This window comes from Dama dama, chromosome 5 (assembly GCF_033118175.1).
Source record: "Dama dama isolate Ldn47 chromosome 5, ASM3311817v1, whole genome shotgun sequence".
NCBI lineage: Eukaryota > Metazoa > Chordata > Mammalia > Artiodactyla > Cervidae > Dama > Dama dama.
Genome location: NC_083685.1, coordinates 1,502,144 through 1,524,676, shown reverse-complemented (window position 1 = coordinate 1,524,676; position 22,533 = coordinate 1,502,144). Strand labels below are relative to the sequence as shown.

Genomic DNA, 22,533 nt, shown 5'->3' with positions numbered 1-22,533 from the left:
GAGAATGGCTGGACCTGTCACTAAGCTGATTTTGTAGAAAAATCAAGATCCTAAGAACCTTTCCTTTAGCCTCTTACTTTCCTTTTGTACCACCTTCTCTTTTCCAAGTCTCTTGTCTTGTAAATGGTTCCCCGAAGTTTCTCTGCTCCAAATTCCAGGGCAGCCCTCCTTCCCACAACACTCAGCCCTGCTCCCATTCTCTAAACTTTTCCTAGGTCAGCACAACCCAAGGGACCTTACTACAACAATGAAACTGTTCTGTATCCATCTGTGCTGCCCATGGCTCCTGAGCGCCTGACATCCGCCTAGTGCGACCGTCACTGTCTCTGCCCAGAGGTACAGGCAAGCGAACAACCGCTTCCCACGCACAAGAATGGCTACAAGCGAGGAGACCGCCAGTGACAAACGTCGGCGAGGATGCGGCATGACTGGAGCCCTCACAGGCTGCTGGCAGAAACGCAAACCAGTGTTGCCACTTTGGAACACTGTCTGGCAGTTCCCCAAGTGGTAAACACAGGCCCAGCAATTCCACTACCGACACATACCCAAAAGAAATGAAAACATTTGTCCACACAGAAACATATGCACAAATGTCCACGGGAACATTATGCATGATGATAAAAAAAAAAAAGGGGGGGGGAAACCCAAACAACCTCAAAAATTACCAATTAAACCATGACAGAATTCTTTGCTAGCATTTAAATAACTTTTTAGTTACTAGCACGTATTTGTTTCTTACTGGATATACATTATCATATAGTTCTCTGTTTACATGCTTTCTGCATACAAAATAACTTTTTGTTTCCATTTTAAATGTCCATTAATTGACCATGGATAAACAGATGTAAGGGATTCCCAGGTGGCTCAGTGGTTAAGACTCCAGCTGCCAATGCAGGAGAGGTGGGTTCCATCCCTGTATCGGGAAGATCCCCTGGAGAAGGGAATGACCACCCACTGCAGTATTCTTGCCTGGGGAACCCCATGGTTCCCCACCAGAGGAGCCTGGTGGGCTAAGGCCCAGGGGGCCGCAAAGAGTCGGACACGACTGAGCACACACACACTCGCAGAAATGCGGTCTATCCATCCGGTTACCTATTTATTACTTGGGTATAACAGGCACAACATGCATGAGCCTTGAAAACACTGTACCAGATAAAAGCAGCCAGACCCAAATGAACATGTACTCCGTGACTCCCACTTAAACAAATTTTCCAGAAAAACCCAACCCAGAGGCAGAAAGCCGTACAGAGGCTGCCTAGGGCTGGGAGACAGAGCACTAAGTGCTAATGGACATAGGCTTCTCTTCGGGATGAAACATTCTAAACTTGCCTTGTGGTGGTGGTGACCCTGTGAATGTACTAAAAACCACTGAATTCACATCGTTTTCTGGCTGCTCTGTGAGGCTTCCAGGATCTCAGTTCCCCAGCTCAGGGTTTGACCTCGGGCCCTCGGCAGTGAAAGCGTGCGGTTCTAAACGCTGAATCGCCAGATAATTCCTAAACTTCACATTTTAGTGGGTGAGCTGTGTGGCACGTGCATTACTTCTGAATACTGCTATTCTGTAGGAAAACCAATGACATCAAACCAGAGCTTCTGGAAAGCAGACCCCGGTGCTGGAAAGCCTGACAAGATAAAGCGGAGGACGGCGGCTGTGCAGGCGTCCGAGGTGACAGAGTGCAGCAGCAGCTTTCCGCGTGCTGCGACGCGGGCCGGCCCGGGAGACTGGCAGCGCGGAGTCCGGGGCGCTCTCTCGGACCAGTGGTTCTCACCACCGGACCCGGATCCCCTCTCTCTAACAAATATGTAAGCACACCTTTACTGCTGAAATGAAATCCAAAGATATCCTCTTTATGACACACATTCTTTCTAAAAATGTCTACATAATGTGCCAACAACATGAAAATGATTTACAATAAAACACACGTGAATTTTGACAAATAACTGTTCAAGCAAGACTATACTAGGAATTAAACAGTCAGACACCCACAGCTCTGAGCTGAATCACTATGACAGGTACAGACAGTCCTGACTTGGGCACAAGGTCCTGGCAACTCAGGTACACGCCATCTCCCATGAATGCTCCCAATAATGTCGTTTTCTGAAAGGGGAACCACACTTCTGGGATATAGCTAATCTTCTGTCAACTTAAGCCATGGGGCACCCAGACATTTTGCAGAAGAGTATTGTGGGTGTGAGGGCATTTCTGATTGAGATCAATAATTGAATTCACTGGATGGGTGAAGCTTACTGTTCTCCTTAATGTCGGTGGGCCTTACCCAACTAAGGGAAGACATAAATAGAACAAAAAGGCTGGAGTCCGATGGAACTCTTCCCCGCTGGCTTGAGGTGGGAAGTTGGTGTTTTCTGCTACCAACTCTCTGGGGGGCCCAGCCTGCCAATTGCAGGCCTTGGGACGACTCAGCCCCGCCGCTGCAGAAGCCAACCCCTTTTAACAAGGCTGCTGCTGTCCTACTGGTTCTCCCCGCTGCTGGTGCTGGCTCTGTCGCCAAGTCCTGTCCAACTTGTGCGACCCCATGCACAGAGGAGCCTGACAGGGGGATTCTCCAGGCAAGAATGTTGGAGTGGGTTGCCATTTCCTTCTCCATCTCTCTCTGGAGAACCCTAACATACTTCAAAAAGCAGAGAACAATTTCCCCTCAGTGTCTACAGTAATTGCAATCCTGGAAAATTCCACATATATCCAAAAAATATATTTTAAAAAAACTTTCTTTGATGCAATAAGATTCTAGACTCAGTCATAAGTTTGTTTTTTTCTATCCCCATGAATAATTTAGCAAGATATTCCCAAGTTTCTCAGGTCTCAGGAGGAGTTTTTATATTGCGGGACTGTCAATTCATTACATCTAGAACTCCAGGGCCCCCATCTGTAAAATGTCAACAGTGTCCACCAACTGCTGAGACAAGTCAGGGGAATAAAACGGCCAAAATTTTCTAAAATGACCCCTATTAAGGGCAAGGATGCTCCAAAACAGGCTGACCAGAGACCCTGGCCCTCTGCACCAGGCTAAGGAGTGGGGATTGCTGGCCAGGAGCCCGGGTCTGGGGTAGCGGCCAGGCGACTGTGAGGTCCACACACATGCAGCACCCCCCCACACACAGACACACACACGCAGCACCCCCACACACATGCACACATGCACACACACAGCACCTCCATACACAGACACACACACACGCAGCACCCCCACACACACGCAGCACCCCCCACAGCACCTCCACACACAGACACACACACACGCAGCACCCCCACACACACGCAGCACCCCCCACAGCACCTCCACACACAGACACACACACACGCAGCACCCCCACACACACAGACACACACGCGCAGCACCACCACACACACGCAGCACCCCCCCACACACACACCCCCCCCACACACACACACGCAGCACCCCGCCAGGGCCCGAGAGCCACGCACAGACCAGGCACCTCCCCGCACAGGGTGTCACCAGCTCCAGCCCAGAGAAGTCTAGTGTGGGGGAATAAAAAGCACCTCTCCTCACAGAACAGGATGGATGCTGGGTCTCTGCATGCGCTCAGGACAAGCTCAAATAACAATAATCCACGGGGTGTGTCACTTGTATTTCTCCAGTACTGTTTCTTAAAATAGCAAACATCTCTTATAAACAAAAACATCAAAATACATGCACTGCCCCCACCCGGGAAGACACAGACGCCCCGAGCCCCCACGGGCAGGCCCCGCGCCCGGCACCGCCCCTGAGGCCCAGAGGCAGGGCGGACGGGGTGACTCCCCGGGCCAGCCGTTCTCAGTGACAGCATTCCCCGTCCAAAGCCCGCACCCTGCCCACCAATCCACACGGCCTCCATGGCAACCACACACAGTGCTTCCTCAGAAACGGGCAACTTTGATCTTAGCGAAGATTGTGCAAGAGATGAATAAAACGTAACAACCTAAAATTACACCCTCAATCTGCCTGTCTAGACTTATCTACTTGTCCTAGGGGTCAGTACTGGTACCCTTGACCCATCTTTTTCATTTTGAAGGTGTAATTAATTACTACGTTATTTAATATAAAAGCTACCATTCGGAGAGATTTTAGAAAACTTAGTACCAGGTGCAAATCAGTATGTATTATGTTACAACTGTAAACGTAAAAAACTTAGCCATGATCCTATTAATCTGTAGAGACTTTTTCATTTAAAAGAATTCTTTGCTAGGCAAGGGCAGAGGTACAACTGCTCCCGTTTATAGAAAGGAGCCCGTACTCAGCCTGGGTGGCCAGACCTCTCACCAGGATGTCCCCGGACAGGACTGACCGCTCCAGGAGCCCGGCCTAAAGCTAATTACACATCCCCAGGCACACAGGAAGTGGGCGTGTCCTCTACAGGTACCAGGAATCAGCAAAGGGAAACAAAGGGCGCCCCCGCCCTCCACAAGCGGCAGATCAAACACCACTTGAAAGTCAAACCACGGCTCTTAAAAACGGAAAGTATCCTGCAGGCCACTCCTAGGAAAGCCCACATGCAGCGTCCCCCCGGCCCCCGCAGAACTCGGAGGGCGCTGAGCTCTGAGGCAGGAGGCAAGGCACTGCTTCCTCAACAGGCACTGAACACGTGTTCTGTGCCAAGACGGGCCCAACACCAGCTCTCTGGGCAGGGTCGTGGTCCAGGTGCGGGCTGGAGAAGAATTTCCAGCCATGAGACACGGGGATAGGGAATTAGAGTTTGTTAGAGTGGGAGATGCTGTTGATCGGCAGGCCAGCTCAAGGGAGAACCGACGCTGACAGGGGTCCTCAGTGCACTTCCACACCCGGCCACAGGGAGCGGGACACGGGTCCTGCGGGCCATTTGTTGATCGGAGGCCTGTACACTGGGTGGGCGGTATACACTGGGAGGGCAGACGCCTTCTCCCTGGGGGGCAGGAGGGGAGACAGGCGATACAGCTCCATGAATAGTTACAACATGGCAGAGGGAAGGACAATAAGGGGCTGGTTTTCCTGTCCCTGCATTCCAAGACCCTCCTTGGTTTATCTGCTCTTTCCTTGGGCCACCACAGGACGCAAGTGAAACAAGGCATAAACAAACACACGGGCATCCTAAGCTGGTTAAGACACAAATACCTACTTCTCCCTGGTGGCTCGACCACAAAGCGCCTGCCTACAATGTGGGAGACCGGGGTTCAATCCCAGGGTCGGGAAGCTCCCCTGGAGAAGGAAATGGCAACCCACTCCAGTATTCTGGCCTGGGAAATCCCATGGACGGAGGAGCCTGGTGGGCTACATCCATGAGGTCACAAAGAGGCGGACACAACTTCACTTTCACCTACTTTTCAGGTGCCCATAGTCCGGGGGAAGAATGAGGTGCCCAAGTGAACAGGTGCCCACCCTTTACAAATCCCACTGAAAGCCCGAGGTCTGTACATGTGCAGACGTGGCTGGAGCAAGGAGGGAGGGGCAGGGCAGAGGTGGCGACCGCACGGCCCCTGCAGACCTGAGTCTGCTCAGAACAGAGAAGGGGGCTGAGGGCTGAAGGCGGCGCCGCCCTGACCGTGGTCCTTCCTACAGAGAAACCTGGGGCCGCGCGGGGCAGTCCGAAGGGCGCACGGAGGGGCTCGGGGAGAGGGGCTGGAAGGGCCTCGCCGCCCCCGGAGCACCATTCCTCCGCCCGAATCCGAGCTCCACACTCGGAAGCGCCCTCAGCCCACAGCTCGCCCAGACCTAAGGGCCGGCTCGCACTTCCCTCATGGGCTGCACCCCCACCTCCCAGACGCTAGAGGACCCGGTCTGCAAGCAGAGTCTGGCCTGCTCCTACCTCCCCCTTCCAGACGCGGGGTCTCGCTTAACTTAAGAAAAAGCCCTGCTTGGCCAGGAGCGACGAGAGGCTCAGGCTCAGTTCACGGTCACCTAATACTACAAGGCCCTTTCACACAAACTCCTGCGAAGTTGCTTCCCTTTTTTCCCCAATAACATTTTATTGTGAGTCTTTCCAAACACAGACACTGAAGGAACTGCATAGCAAACACCCCACATTCTCCTTTTCGCAGCTGTGTGACTGATATTCTCAGAAAGATTCATACTTGTTTCTGTTACAACTATCATTTGGTCAAATTCAGCCGAAGGTCCAGCCTTTGAGATGTTCTGAAATTCTGACTTTGACTTGAAACCCATTAGTTCTCCTTGTAAAAAGTGCTATTTTCAATCTAAGTAATTTGTCCAATCAGGATCCTCAGCTAAAATAAAAGGAGGCTCAATTTTAGGGAATCTCCACGGTTATCTCCTGACTCCAAAACCCTTCTAATTTAATGCAATTCTCCCAACTGATGAGGATGTTACAGGTAGAGATCACAGACCCCACCCCAGGCCTCAAAAGAGCACACAGCACTGGACTTCGAGCTGGGTTCACACTCCGGCTGTTTCCTCTCCTATAAAGAGTTGATAAAACCTAATTTACAGAGTTACTACACAAAAGAACATGTGCAGACCAACAAAGAGAACAAAAATCCCACCATACTTGTTCTAGACGTTATTTCACCAGGGCTCAAAGGTCAGAAAAGTGTAGCAAGAACCCAGGATCGGGGACGGCAATTTTTCTCAGTGATTCAGAAACTCCACCCTCCCCAACCATCCACCCATAGAAAACACACTAACCAAGTTTCAGAAATAATGCCAAAAGGACCGGAAAAACTTACCTTAACTGCCATTGCATCAGGAAGGCTCCTCCCTGAGAGGACTGTCCAGCAAACCACTGGGGAGCTCTGCGGCCGTCCCTGGCGAGAAGCGCCGCCAGGCCCCAGCACAGCGCCCGACAGGAGCCCGCGTGGGGCCTCCTGCGGGGAGCCACACCAGGACCCCGGCCCCTCACCCCTGCTCCCTTTGAGCGCCTCTATGCACCTCCTAGCCCCCTCCGCGCAGAACCATGCTCCCGTTACACTCGGTGCACGGGTATTCACAGCTACTTAAACGGGACTGGGGGGGCCTCCCTGTGGTCCAGAGGGTAAGACGCTGCACTGTTACTGCAAGGGGCCTGGTTGGCCCTTGGTTGGGGGAACTAAGATCTCACAGGCTGCATGGCTCAGTAAAGAAAAATGGAATTGTTACTTAATTGATAGTTTCCATTGATTTCTTTACTTAGGACACACCTCCAGGCTCGCAGCTTCCTAGCTCCCCGACCAGGGATAGAACCCATGCTCCTAGCAGCAGGAGCATGGAGTCCTGACCACTGAACCACCAGGAAGTCCCTAAAAAAGACCATTTTTTAAAATCCATTGTGTTATTTAAAAAAACAGTATTCGGAGATTTTCCTGATGGTTCAGTTGGTAAAGAATCTGTCTGCAATACAGGACACAGGAGATGTGGGTTCAATCCCTGGGTCGGGAAGACCCCTTGGAGAAGGAAATGGCAACCCACTCCAGTATTTCTGCCTGGAGGGCTACAGTCCATGGGCTCGCAAGAGTCGGACATGCCTTAGTGACCAAACCACCACCATTGGGAGACTGCCCCACCTGCAGTGTCTGATGACATCTGTATCCTGAGGCATGGAAGTTAGCCTCTCTGAAATCTCAGTTTCCTCATCCATAAAATGGGATGGTAATAATACTACCCACCTAAAAAGGATTTGGGGAGGATTAAATGAAAGAATGAGCCCACAGTGCTTAGCAGGGTGGCCCACAGCAAGGAGGGCACAAATGTGAGCTGCCATAATTTATAACAACACACTGCATGCCCCAAGTATGACTAATGCCTTATTAAAACAAAAGCAGCAACTCAAAGGACTCTCTGTCAGAGAAACCCTTCATCAGGAATGACTAAAGATTATTTTTACTCACTACTTCACTAAATTACACACTGTGGCGCATAGATGTCAACAAACAACACTTGCTTCTGGTTCTTTCCCACTGAAAACTGCATGTCAGGGAACACTGGAAGTACATGGTTGGGGGCTCCCTGGAAGGGTAATCAGGAGACCCAGACTGAGGCCTCAGGCCCGCCTGCACAACCCTGAGAAAGTCATGCTGACTCTGAGCCTTGCTGGCAAGGCCAGGAGGATGGACCAGGAGCACTGGAAATTCAAACACTCTATCTCACAATTCATACCCTCAGAACCAGGAATCAGAACCATTAAAAAAAAAAAAGGAAACCACTTTGGTGTTTAAACTACGGTGTGTGGTATTAGCTATGGTGTTTTTATGTTATATATTGATAACACTCCACCAAAATTCAAAAAAAGGTTTCAATCCAAGCAATCTAAATACATTTATCTCTCTTACTTCACAAGCTCCACATTCAAAATGTAGGAATATTAAAATTTTAAATTAAGAAAAGAGACTTAAAACACTGAGAAGGAATCACTGTCAAGGGAAAATGGAAATTTAGCAAACTAAATTGAAGACTGTGAGCAAATGTTGCTAACTGGATCAAATAACCAATTGATAAAATCATAAGTACTACAAAATCAAACAAAATGTTGAAAAGAAACTCTATTTGAAATGTTTTAATTAAATAAATCATAATGCAACAGCCGTTCTATTCTGAATTCCTCAACATATACATTTTTCAAATCTTTCTTACTGTGAATTCTCACACACAACCAGAAAGGCATTTAAAAACGTATATAAAAAAAAAATACAGACTTGGAGGGACTTCCCTGGTAGTCCAGTGGGTACGACTCCGAGGCTTCAGCAGTCGGGGCCACAGGCTCAGCAGTGCTGGAGCTCAGGCTCTACGGTGCAAGCGTGTCGTACGGGCTCAGCTGTTCCACAGCACGTGGAATCTCCTCAGACCAGGGATCAAACCCGCGTCTCCTGCGCTGGCGGGTGGATTTCGATCCACTGAGCCACCAGGGAAGTTCCTTCAAGTTCATTTGTAATAGAAGCCAAAGTTGCCACTTACGGTTACATAAGTTTGGCTTCCCAGGTGGCCCTAGTGGTAAAGAACCTGCTCTCCAAGGCAGGAGACATAAGAGATGCGGGTTTGATCCTGGGTCAGGAAGATCCTCTGGAGAAGGAAATGGCAACCCACTCCAGTATTCCTGCCTGGAGAATCCCGTGGACAGAGGAGCCGGGCGGGCTGCAGTCCACGGGGTCATAGAGAGTCGGACACGACTGAAGCGACTTGACCAGAACATTCCAGAAACCCCAGGTGTGCCGTATCGCGCTCCGCAATTTTTAAAGGTTATGTTGCTGCCGCTCAGTCGCTTCAGTCGTGTCCGACTCTTTGCAACCCCATGTTACAATAAAAATAAACATTTAAAAGACTCAGAGAACAAACCAGTGATTAGCAGTGGGGAGAGGGAAGAGGAAGGGTAGAGAAAATGAAATTTTCTCATTTTTAAGACAGATTTTATTGCATGCTTAAAATTAGGGTGTGACCATTGACTAATGTGCACATTTAATAAGGTGTTCTCCCTGCTCCCGGAAACCAGTGATGCAAACTCTGGCCCTAAGGAAAGGCGGTCTTCCGACGGACCTCTCCTCCACCTCCACCGCTGAGCCCAAGTGTGTGCTCCCCTCCAAACGCTCTCCTGGCCACAGACGAAGGGAAAGGAAAAAGCAGCCCCTCTCCCATTTCCACCCCCGCCCCCTCACAGCCACCTCCTCTCTGCCTGGCCACGCTGGTGGGGAGGGGTCTGGGTGGCAAATCCACAGGACCACGTACCCAAGTGGACGCTGAAGTCAGCCAGAAGGGGGTGATGGCAAGCAGGGCCAACACAGCTCCACGGGGAAGGCTGGAGAGAAGTCAGATGCCACTGGAATGGGATAAAAGGTTGAGTAGGAGACAAGGATGAAGAACATTTCAGAAATGCGGCTTTGAGAAGGGCAGAGAGTCAGACAGTAACGAGGCGGGTGGGACGCTTTGCTGCTGCTGCTGTTTAAAGCCCAGAGCAGGCTGCCGGGGGAGGGCTGTGCTGCCCAGACCAACACATTTGATTAGAAGCCACCCGACGTGCCTGGAGAAGAGACTGAGGCCAGGGTGATAGGTGAGCAGTCTGCCCGGAGTCTGCACGCTTGTCACTAAACTCCAACCACTGACAGACGGGACGCGAGAAAAAGGGAGCCAACTAACTGCCAGCAGCAAAAACCCCAAAGTGCGAGTCTGTTTCCCTTCACTCTGGTCACAGAAAACGTCACTCATACTGATTCACGATTTCTGTTATTCTGCAGGGTTTAACACAAGGAATATCTGGAAACTAGATGCTCCCTGCATTTTTTCAAACTTAGAACCGTAAGTCTTCTCCTTCTCACTGCTTTGCAAAGAATAACAAAAACAAAAAACAAACAAACCCTAAACTTATACTAAGACCTCTTCAGATCCATTTCTGGAGACCTTCTCTTTTTTTAATACAAGCTGCTAAAAGACCGTTAAACTACTGCCAATACTTAACATTCCAGATAAGTGACAAGGCTGGAAAAAGACAGCCTAAAAGAATTTCTGGCTATAGTACACAAATGATTTCTCCAGATTTAGTCCAAAACAAATCAGTTCCCAAAGTTCAAACGGCCAGAATGCAAGAAATTTTGAGTCTCCTTTCCCCGCTCAGCCAAGGTTTTTGAATATTTACAAAAAGAAAATGTTTATTCATGACCCTTTCAAACCATGGCTTTATGCTCAGATTTTTGGCAGGCAGTTACAAAATAGCACAATACTGTATTCATAAAATGAACTGTCGGCCATACTTTTAATTAGAAATACCAATTCGATATATTTGAACATTTTTAACTCTGAAATACAGAAAGAAACTTTTTTTTTGTAATTCGCTAATTATGCACTAATTATTATTCACTAATATTAGTATTATACTCATTTTTGTAATTCACTAATAATTAAATGTAACAATAAATCCCTTTAAAAAAAGCTAAAAATTTTAGATTTGAGAAATGTTTTGCCAATGGCACAAAGAAAGTCTTTCCAAATTAAGTTAAAATAGATTAAAACTCGAGTTCAGTTTAATAAAAACGAAATCTTTTTTCAGCACGTGTTTCGCTGATTAGATAAAATGAAGATTCATAGGAAACAGAAAGGATCGCTTTTCCTTTGTCCAGGGAGGATGTGGCAGTGCTCACCACGTGGGCAGTCCCGACCCCCGGGGACATGCAGCACTGTCAGGAGACATTGCTGGTTGTCACAGCTGGGGTGCTGCGAAAGATCCCACAACTCAAGGACACCCCTCGCCCCAAAAATCAACAGCGTCAAGGCTGACAAACTGGCACGAAAAGACTGGTTTAAACGCAGGAGGGAAGGGAGACGCTCATCTCTGTGCAGCAGACCATAAACAGGGTCTCATCTGCACAGACATCCTGTTGAGCTGAGAAAGCCAACCCAACAGAACTGGCTGGAGGAACAGGGAACAGTTATGACACGGGCCAGCGACAGCCCTGACTTCCAACCACACTCTCTGGGAAAGGACAGCCGCGCGGAGGCGGCTCTCCCTGGTCTCCCAGAATGAGACGTGAGGAGCCCCAGGGGCTGACCTGGGCCTCCTGTGGCCTCCTCACTTGCTGCCAGGCAGACCCACAGCCCCAGACGGACAGTGAAAAGCCACTACGGTCCAGCCCCCCGACACCTCGCCCGCAGAGGGAAGGCAGGGACTAAACGCTGAGGGCCCACGGCCTGCGGGGACTCCACACAGAGCAGGTCACCTCCCCACCCTCACGGGAGGCGCGCAGACCTGAGCCTCCCGCAGCTGGCCCGAGGGCAGGGCGTGAGCAGCGCCGACCAGGCTCCCCACGACGGGCCGCCATCAGTGTCGGCTGCGGCCGCGGTGAGACGCCGAGCCCCGGCCCCCACGATAGGCCGTGCCCACCGCTCCTGCCAGCCCTGTTCCAGCTTCTCCTACGCCAGGAGAGCAGCACAGCCTGGAGAGCCCCATGCGCCCCGGCACTCCACGCCACAGCCGCCTCGCCGGTGGGACAGCCCCTCGGGGCGTGCCCACTCCCCTGCACACCTCAGGCCAAAGCCCGCCCGGGGTCACCACCCAGGCCGCGGCCACGCTGCGTCCCTGCCCTGAGCTCTGTCCTCCCGCCTGAGACGCCGCCTCCAGCGCTGGGACCACAGCACACCTCACTGCCCGCCGACCCGGCAACCTTCGGAACGCACTTGGACTAAAAAGTATTCGCTCTTCACCCGCAATCTAAGTGCGGTTGGTGTCCTGGAGCTCGCCTGGCCACCCGGAGCCGGGCACACAGGCTCGCCAGCAGGGAGGGAGGCGCCGTCAGCCAGCCTCCACAGGGCTCCGGACCTAGAGTCCGAGGCCCCGCGCCAGGGCCCTTCAATGCCCCGCAACCGGGCCCAGGGCTGGGCCCAGCACCCGCTTCGCACACCGCCCCCCACTAGCCCAATATTCCCCCCAAGTCCCAGGTCTGCCGGGTGAGAAGTCCCCCTCCTTGGAAGCAGTCTCCGAGGACAGGTGCAGCTCAGAGGACCCGGACAGCAGGAAGGCTCGCCTTTGGGCACCGTCAACACGAGGGCAGCGTGGGCAGGCTTCTCCCAGCCCCACAAACAAGGCGAGAGAGGGCCAGTGCCAATCGCATCTTGTACGGACCACAGAGACAGGGGAACCGAATATCCGAGAGACGGAATCGAAGCCAGGACCTGAGGGGCCCGACCCGCCGCTGGAAGGACCTGTGTGGCAGGGGAAATCCTGGAAGCGCTCTCCAGACCCCTGTGACACAGGGCACGGCCCGTCACCACATCCTGCAACACGTGAAGGACTCTGCTCGGGTGCTCATCAGCGGCAGGATGAGGATGCGAGAGGGAAAGAGAGGAAAGCCGAGGCAAGCACTTCCTTCTGAGATCCAAATGTCACGGCGCATACTTCCTTGTGGGACGCTGAGCCGCACCATATACCTCAATCACACCGACCGCCGTTGCCTTTACTGCCTGAGTGATGACTACACGCCAAACACCAAACTCAATCACGTATCAGAAATTCAATGCGACACAACCAATCGCGTTTCAAGAAAACAGAACATGTGAAATGAATCTTTCTTCCTGATACGTCATTCTAATTCTTAACAAGTAAAACTTGAGAACAATGTTACCTGATTTAGCAGACTCTGGGCTACTAGTAACAGACATCAGGGATAAGAGACATCCTTACAAAGGGCACAGCAGCTCACCCCAAACTCAAGTTGATGGGAGGGTCTTCGGATTCTATTCCTTCAAAACTATTTCTTAGATTCAAAACATTACCCCCAGATGACCAAATCCTGTCTCTGAAAACGTTGCCCATCTAACCTGATTTACTGTAAATGAGCAATGTAACTACTTCAGCTTTAAGAAACAATCACCCCTTCTAAGGACTTCAGGACACAAAGGAAGCAGGTCTCTGAGAGACGGCACACTCGTGGAGAGCGCTTGGGCCGCTCAGGCTCGCGGGCAGCCCCATTGCGTGCTGGCTGCACGACTCTGGACACAGTACTCACGTCCAGGAGTCGGTTCTCGCACCTCTGGGTGGAGGCCGCGAGTCCTGCCAAACGGGGCCCTGCACAGACTTCCTCCCTGCCCCCCAGAGGCGAATCCCCTCATCCTGACTGCTTACTTCCTCTTTCCAAACAGCCGTTTTCAAACTTCAAAAGGTCCAGAAGGCAGGAAGAGCACTAGTGAGTGAAAGTTACCCAGCAACAGATTCCGAGGCGGCTAGTAATCAGCGAGGCCCCCACGCCAACCGCACGGCCGGGCCCTCCCCTCAGCAGAGGCTCCCGCCCGCTCAGGGCCGGGCTGGGAGGTCACCAGCAGACACAGGTGAACAGGGTCTTCTCGCACTAAGCTGGGTTAGTGAGACCCTCAGACAGGCAACGCGCTCCAGCTCTTGGGGCCCCAGGGAACAGTGGGGGAGCGTCACAGGGAACTTTTCGCAAGGGAGTTCACCAGGCTCACTCTCTCACTGGCCTCTTTCCTGAGGGACTCTCCTTTTCAGGGCAGCCACCCATCCACCCATTCCAGCCTCAGTCGCCTGAAACGTCCCTGGTTCGCTTCTGACGACGCAGCAGGGCAAACGTGTCTAAGCTCCAAGCTCCCGACAACAGGGTAGATAAAAGACAAAACAGAAACTGCTGCGCAAAAATTAGTCAGCTCCTTGACAGGTGACAGGCCTTTTCCCCTTGAGCTCACTGCGCTCTGAAGCTTCACCTGCAAAGCAGTTCAGGGATGGAGAACCCTTCTCGGAAGTCACTCTGTGGCCTTGATACAGACACGGCCGTGGCTGACCACCCTCTCCCCACCTGCAGGATGCCCTGGCCGGACAAACACAGCGCCCACGCCATCAGCAATCACATGCGACGAGGAATGAAACAGCACAGGGACCTTGGGGGGTCAGCTCTGAGGATAATAAACCCTGGGTGAGAAAGGAAACCCTGCGTTAGCCGTTCAGCAGAGACTCTCATACAATAAATCCCCTGCCTTCAATTTTTATTTCCAGCTTAAAAAAAAAAATCCCTACAGAAACAACATTGGAGAAAAAATGATAAATTCCAAAGTCATACCTGTCACTTTACTTAAAACATTGGAAGGAGTGAAGATAGACTGCATACGTGAGAAAAATGAACCGAAGACATCAGTAACTACTATCAGATGACCATCCCGTATTTAAGACTTGCCTCTGAGGGGCTTCAGGGAGAAGCGGTGCGAGACTCGGAAGAGGAGACGGGGCCCCGGCAAGTGCTCAGCAGAGGAAGCGGGCAGAGGGAGGCGGGGCGGACCTGTGAGGCCGGGGGCACCGCGGTGGGGCCCCTGCCCGCCGTCCTGCCACACCCGGCGGCCTTGGTCACCAGGTGGCCCTGCAGTTCTCGGGCAGGTTCTCACACGTGGAGCCGCACGTCAGCGCGGCTGTGACCACCGTTTACTAGGGGACCTGCCAAAGCAGCACAAGATAAATCCAGTCCTCCTTTCTGGAGGACTTCCTGAAAGCTCTTCAGACAATTCAATCACACGGGAAACAATGCCCGACCCCGTCTTCTCTTCTCCAGGCCGAATGGCACTGCGGCTCCTTCACCACACGGCAGACGCACTCCAGTGGAGCAGCAGCGGATCAGTGAAAAGAACACAGGAGACCTGGGCTCAAAGTCAAGGGTGGCCCTGGCTAACTCTGTGTTCTCAGCCTCACCTGTGAAATAAGGAAAGTCAGTCATGCTAACTACTGTGAAATGTGTTGTGAGAGGACCCTGTATGATGAAAGGGACACGTGAAATGTAGGGCTTTTCAACCATGCTGCCATGCAGGCTCACTAGGTTTCACAGTACTAATAACCCAAACCTCATAAATCGTATGAACGGAATTAGCTTCATAAACAAAGTGCTGGAACCCAGCCCCACTGAGCACATGTGTGGTGGGGGTGTGAGGAGAGCAAGCAGCAGAACCAGGGGAGAGGAGACCCCTGCCCAGAGAGACAGCGCCCCTGCTGGTATTTATGTTATACTAGACCTTCAGAAATGTTACTTCAACATAAACTTGCAGGCCGCGTTTTGTTTTGATGCTTTTTCAAAATACAAGGCACATTAGTAACTGAACTGCCCCCAAAAACTTCTGCGGGATAATATTTTATTCCTTAGAGTGACATTCTGATTACTCAACAGATGACCAGCATCCCATGATGATGGAGCTGGCCTGTCACCATGAAGGGTGAGTAAGTGTGCATCTAAATGTGCATTTCTAACTTCATTTCAAAGTAAAATTAAAAAAAACAAATCAAAACATTTATTTTAACCGGGTAACCCTTAGAGCCAACACAGAAGGATCAGTGCAGGCCCAGCTAGGCTGCTTGTCAATACAAAGCTGCCCTCGCTGGAGGGAACGCCCCCAGGCCTAACCATTTCAGATGATCCAAACTGTTTTCCCTAGGCTTCACCTTGAGTAATTTAAAGTAGCTTTACTGGAGGGACAGCCTCAATAATTCAAAGGGCAACATAACAAATACAGAAAGTCCAGGAAGAAAACAAGACTGCGCTGGAGGTTCTGCCATGTCCCCCAAAAGTCCTCTCAGCGGCACCCATCAGAAAGCGCCCCACACCCTTCACCTGGTTCCTGGGGAGGAGTGTCTATTACTTGGCACCGGAGGTTCAGTTCAGTCGCTCAGTCGTGTCCAACTCTTTTGACCCCATGGACTGCAGCACGCCAGGTTTCCCTGTCCATCACCAACTCTCAGAGTTTGCTCAAACTCATGTCTGTAGAGTCGGTGATGCCATCCAACCATCTCATCCTCTGTCGTCCCCTTCTCCTCCCGCCTTCAATCTTTCCCAGCATCAGGGTCTTTTCCAAAGTATTGGAGTACGAGGACTTGGATGCAATTCATAAATGTGCTAACTCGTCACCAACGACTCCAACACCAACTGACTCGTCCGTTGACCTCTCAGATCTCCACAGCCACATTAACCAGTTAGGTCTTTTATTTATTTTTTCCTAATTTTTATTTTACAAAAATGTTTCTACCGTCTCCTTAAAGTAACCTGCAACAACATTTAGGGCCATCTAGCCATATGCGCTCTTCTGAAAGCTGTCACAGACTCAGACTGCCCTGGTAAAACCCTAGGCTATGCTACCTGTCATTTCTTGATGTCCCACCAGCACCCCTTCTAGAAAGTAAACTCTAAGAACACAGGGCATCTTGTTTTATTGCCTCCGAGCCTAAATCTGTGCCTGATACATAGCAGCCTCTTACTTTCTGTTGAACTGAATCAATACACAGTATATTTGCACTATGGAATATTATCATAATGAGTCAGAATGGTACGAGCTGATTTGATAGAATTTTCCGGAAGTATCGAGTGGGTGAGAAAAACAAAAAGCAGAAGGACCAAAAATGCCCCATGTTTTTCAAAGCATCCCCTGAACACCCATACACTGATTAGGAAGTGGGGAACGGAGAGCGTGGTGTGGGACGGAGGGGCGGTGCACAGAGCGGCTGTGGAGAACAGCTGGTGGTGACTCCACAGGCTTAACGTCGCTACGACAGGACCCAGCGACTCCACTCCTAGGTACACATCTAAGACCACAGAATACACCTGTCCACACAGAACTTTGTACACGGAGGTTCACAGCAGCATTATCCATAACAGCCAAAAGCGGAATAAACCAGGGACTGCCCTGGTGATCCAGTAGTTAAGACTCTGAGCTGCCAATGCAGGGGGTACAGGTTCCACCCTCGGCTGGGGAACTAAGCCTGCAAACCTCGAAGTGCAGCCAAAAAATAAAACTGAAGGAGGCAGGGTTGAAAAACCCAGCAGATGATGTATCACATGAGACAAAGCGCACCCGAGGAAGCGGAATGACGTGATGGGGTCTGCAGAAAACACCGAGAGAGGGAGGAACAAGAAGCCAGGACAGAAGACTTAAGACTGACCTGAACCATGGGATTCCCTGGTGTCCAGGGGTCAGGACTCGGTGCTTTTACTGCTGGGGGCCCAAGTTCAATCTGTGGTCAGGGAACTAAGATCTGGCAAGCTGTGAGGCCAAGGAAAGACTGAGACAAACCCATCAAGGTTTTTTTGTTCGTTTTTTGTTTTTAAGAAAAAGGTATGCAAGGAGAAAACTCAGTATCTCCTGCTCAAGAACTCTTGGGCCTGGTGAGCACAGCCATGACCTGGAGACGCCTCCAGGGAAAGAAAGGAGTGGGACTCGGGACACTGGCGTCTCCTGCGCAGGAGAAGAAGGGTCCTTCATGGGAGAAAGGAGTCCAGTTGTGACCGCTGTGGAAAAAAGCAGCTTTAACAAACTGCCTCAGGACTTTCTAGGGGACAAGGTGTCCCAAGAAAATGGCTGAGTTGGGGCTTTATCCAAGAACACGAGAAGGGAGAGAGGAAGAAAGGGACAACTTTCATTTTAAACAAGTATTTCTTGACAAATTTTAACCCTGTTGCCAGTTTCTTTGCCTGTTTTCTAAACTTAATCATGATCTCTGTTGTGTGTGTTTTTTTTAATAAACTCAAGTTCTTTTGAAAATGAGTGTAATATGGGTTTTTTGGAGTTTTTTTTAAGAGATGAAGTATTTTTTCCCCTTTATTTTTTTTTTTTCCTTTAACATTCCTGTTTTCCCTGGCTATATGCACAAAAGACAAACTTGATATTTGATATCTTCATTTCTTAAAATTTTACCATTCATGAGATTTAAAAAAAATCACAAGGCAGAAGGAGGGGAAAGGAGACAGCATGCAAGTAAAGATGATGCCCACCTCGTTTCTGGTTGATAAAACAGACATTACAGAGTCTCCTCTGTCAAGAAGTTAGATTTGAATTAGACACTAAGACACAATTAAATGGACTCTGCAAGTTGGTGTGCGTGGCTGGAAGGTGTCGCAGGGCTGGCAAGGCCAGTGGACCTCTTGAGGGGCAGGGGCTAAGTGAGCCCTGTCCTCGGAGGCCGGGCCTGAGGGTCTCTGCGCCCTGCTCTGTGTCAGACACCGGGGACCAAACCCTAAGGCGAGGGGGCTGGACAGGCCTGCAGAAGACAGGGCAAGGGAGGCCCTGCAGGCAGAGGACTCTGAGCAGAGTTTTGAAGGACGAGGTGAAAGAAGAGCATTCCAGCAGGAGATGGGGAAAGCCTCAGGGACCAAGAGCTCAACAAGGCTCTGGAGGGGATGCCTAAAGAAACGCGGGGCCAGGGCTACAGGGGCAGATCTGATTGTGAATACCGGCGGGGGGGGGGGGGGGGGGGGGCATTGAAGGATTTTAAATTGTGCCAGAGGAGGGTCAGTAACTTTGAGCAGATTAACATTTTAGAAAGACAGGCAGGAGCAAACCTCAGGATTTAACCAAAGAAATAAAGACAGGACGACAATGAGGATGTGAGGAAAGGTCAGGAAAAACACCTCTGCCCTCTTTTCTTGTGGACAAATGTCCTGTACAGAGTTCCTGCGTTCTCCCCTGAAACTGGAGCACTCAGAGGTGAGTGAGAGCAGTCTGTCCTCCAAGGCAAAAATGAGTATTTCAAGAATCAGGGATTATAATATTTTGAGACACTTTAAAAATCCATGTCTGATACACATTATACATTGCAGTTTTGTGAGTACAAACAAAATTTACAGTAACTAAATCTGTTAAAGAGTTTTTAAATCTTTAAAAATTTTTAAGATTTCATGGACACAAAGGTCATCTGTTACACATCCACTTTAAAACAGATGGAGCCAGCCACTTCTCCCATCAGCATAGCCTAATTTCTTGATGGTCATGGTGTTTCACAGCAAAAGAATGGGGCCACAATACTGAAAGATTTCCCAGCTGACAGATAATCCCCACAGGGGTTCTTTACCTCAGCAGCCAGTCTATTCAATACTAACAATTCCAACCACCAGGAGGAATTCCCCCGCCTGGGCTTACACTTACACACACACACACACACACACACACACAAATATCCTGACATTTTATATCTGGTAGAAAGGGTGATCAGAAGAGAAGTATCTTTACTACATGACAGAGCCTCCTTGGTTGCCTGTGGCTTGTGACAAATGAATTACCACAAAGTAAACTCATATCTACTGTTTTTGTTTTTTTTTATATCTACTCTTAAAAAGTAATCTATGTTTTAATCTTCTTAGCCGCAAAAGCCCCAGGAACTTTTTCCTAAACTCCCTTACTGCAATAACAAAACAATAGATTCTAGGTTCTCTTTTTTTCTAAAAATATCTTATTGTGATAAGGGAACGAACCTTGTAGATGCCATTTACAATCCCACATACCGACATTTACAATCACCAGCATATCATAAAAGATGCTTTAACATCAAGAAAATGACATTTTTAGAAAGAACAGCCTTTTAGTTGAATAAATTTAGTTTTACAAAAAACTATACTGTCCTTGTTAAATACATTGAAGCCCACTCAACACTTCGTTTCACAGCCTGACCAAGAGTTTCTGAGGTTTGTTCATACCAACTTTATGACACCACCTCTCCAATCTTTAAGGAAGGACCACAATGTCATGGAATTGGTGAGAAGGCCCAGTTCTACCTCTGGCTGAAGAGGATTAAGTAGGCAAGGAGCCACTGAACATTAAAACTGACACCTCAAGCAGAGTCCTTCCATCTCCACTTCCAAATCCCACCTTTACACATGGGGAAATAAAGCCCAGAAAGGAAAACTGACTAGCCCAAAGCCACAAAGAGAATTTATCTTGCCTCCTGACACCTTGTCACTTTTCCTCTACTGCATCATAACTATGCATAAGTGAGCCACGTGATTTAAATATGTATATGGTTATACACCAAGTCTTAATGTATTATGAAACCCAACCCTGATAATTATTTTGAACCAAAGCAGTATTATCATCTGAGTCATCTGAAATACGGGCTTCCCAGGTGGCACTAGTAGTAAAGAATCCTCTTGCCTATGTGGGGGTTCTATTCCTGGGTCGCGAAGATCCCCTGGAGTAGGAAATGGCAACCCACACCAGTATTCCTGCCCAGAAAATTCCACGGACAGAGGAGCCTGGCGGGCTACAGTCCACCAGTTGTGAAGAGTCAGACACGACTGAGCACGCACACGTGCATCTGAAATACAAGAGGAACTGGGTCGAGTCAGCTATAAAGAGAACCTCTGCCTCAGAGAAATCCCATCTCAAGAGGACACAACAGCAGATACACACCCCCAAATCCCAAAAGTTAAGTTTAAAATAGAAATTCTGATACAGGCCTCACCTTAACCACAATCGCTGTAATCACTTCCCACTCACTATGATGCAGAACTGGACACTCAGGTATCTGGACTGTTGCCACGGTGCGCAGTGATAAAGCTCTACCACGGCACAATATTCAGTCTTACCGAAAATGAAGGTCAAGAAAATCCCTACATACCTAGAATGTGCACAGGCAGTTAAAGAGCGTCCACCAGCTGTCTCCAGTTGAGTCTTTAAAGACTGCGTGGAGTGCAGTCTTTAAAGGAGGAAAGGAGACATCTTCGCAGAGGAAAAAAAATTAGTGGACCAGCTATCTCTTTATAGGAAAAAAAAATCTTACCCAGGTTAATACCCTACTTCTCACACCGTACACTCTTCATCGATGTCTTTACTTAATAAGCTATCCATAAGGTACTGAGGTCTGCTGGTATCTACCAAAACCCCAGGCTCTGATTTCATGTCAAGATGCAGCTCCGGGGGTGACAGCAAACGTTATCTGTAGTTTCTTGCATCTCTTGAAAATTTATGAAACATTATCAATGTCTGGAGATGCTTTAAAAAAAAAAACACAGACATTTCCCCCATAATCGATACAGGACGACGAATTTATGGTCATTTTCCTCGGGTTCTCGCGTGCTTGCCGGCGAAGTACCAAGGGCATCGGCAAACCCAGATTCAATTGCGTTTGACTGATCACAGACATTCTTCCTTGGTTTTGTTAAGCAGGCCGAAACTATGTGGACACTGATTTCTTTTTCCCAAGTCATCTATCTCAAACGAAGCTGCCCAGAGACCAACTCTGATGTCTCAAGCGTTAACCACTGAAGCCATACAATGACCGGACTGAGGGAAATGCAGATTTCCTTGGCAACAACACAAGAGTGTTCACCTTCAACCTGAAGCAATGAACCGGGTACGGAGAATTAAGGACCCTCCGTCCGCCCCGGGCTGACCCCGCCAGCAGAGAGCCGGGCGCAGGTGGGGGTGGAGGGACGGGGGCGCGCGGCCGGCGGAAGCGGAGCCCGCAGGAGGCCCGAGGCCAGGGAGCCAGCCGGGGGATGCGGGGCCAGAGCACCGCCGGCCAGGGGCTGTGGAGCGGTGGCCCCGGCCGCTCCTGGGGCGCGAGGGGAGGGCGCCGGCGGGCGCGCGCGCGAAGCCGGCCCTGCCCAGGGCGGCCGAGGGCGGGGGGCGAGGCTGCCGGCCAGGCGGCCTCGCGGGAGGCTCCGGGGCCCTGGAGCGGCCGGCGCAGGCGCGCGCCGGGCCGGGGGGCCCGGGAGGGGATGGCGCAGGCGCGGGCCGCCGGGGTCCGCGGGGCCGCCGGGGCCGGGCCGCGCGGGCGGCGCCGAGGCGAAGAGGCGCGCCGGCCGTCGCTCGTGCTGAGGGGGCCCGGAGCAGGCTCTTACCGCGCGCCGCCGCCTCGCTCGCTCGCTCGCTGGCTCCGCGGGCTGGGGCCGGGCGGCGAGCTCGCCCGGTGGCGCGGCCCGAATCCGTTGAGTCCGGCCTCAGGGCGGCAGCCAAGCCCGCGGCGCCGTCCGCCCGGCCCAGCCCGGCCCAGCCTCCCTCACGGCGCCCCCGCCCCCGGGCCCGCCTCTCGTCCGGCCCCCCACGGCCGCCGAGGACTGCGCAGGCGCGGCGCGGGCCCCGCCCACACGCGTCGCTGCGCAGGCGCCGGCCGCGCTGCCCTGTTCGCGTCCCCCCATCCCCGGCCCGGAATCGCGCAGGCGCTGTACCACCCGACTGGCCTCGGGCAGGCACTGCGCATGCGTCAGGCTTCCCGCGGGCCGTCGGGGTGGTGGATGCTCCTGGCGGCTGTTCAGAGCGTGGCCGAGTGATCCATTAGCGCTCCCCTCATCCCATCCCAAGGCTTGGCTTAGCCCAGAGGTTCAGCCTTCATGCAGCACGTATCTACAGCGTGCCAGGGACAGTGCTGGGCTTGAGCTGGACA

At 51.0% G+C, this 22,533-nt stretch overlaps 1 protein-coding gene across 1 annotated transcript in view; it reads right to left on the bottom strand.

Moving 5' to 3' along the window:
• SPECC1L (sperm antigen with calponin homology and coiled-coil domains 1 like) overlaps positions 1-22,118 on the bottom strand; it is an 84,915-nt gene extending 62,797 nt beyond the window's left edge. The window contains exon 1 of the mRNA XM_061141408.1: positions 21,992-22,118. The gene's annotated coding sequence lies outside the window, so the exon portion shown is untranslated. The remainder of the gene's footprint in view (positions 1-21,991) is intronic.
• Positions 22,119-22,533: the final 415 nt, after the last annotated feature.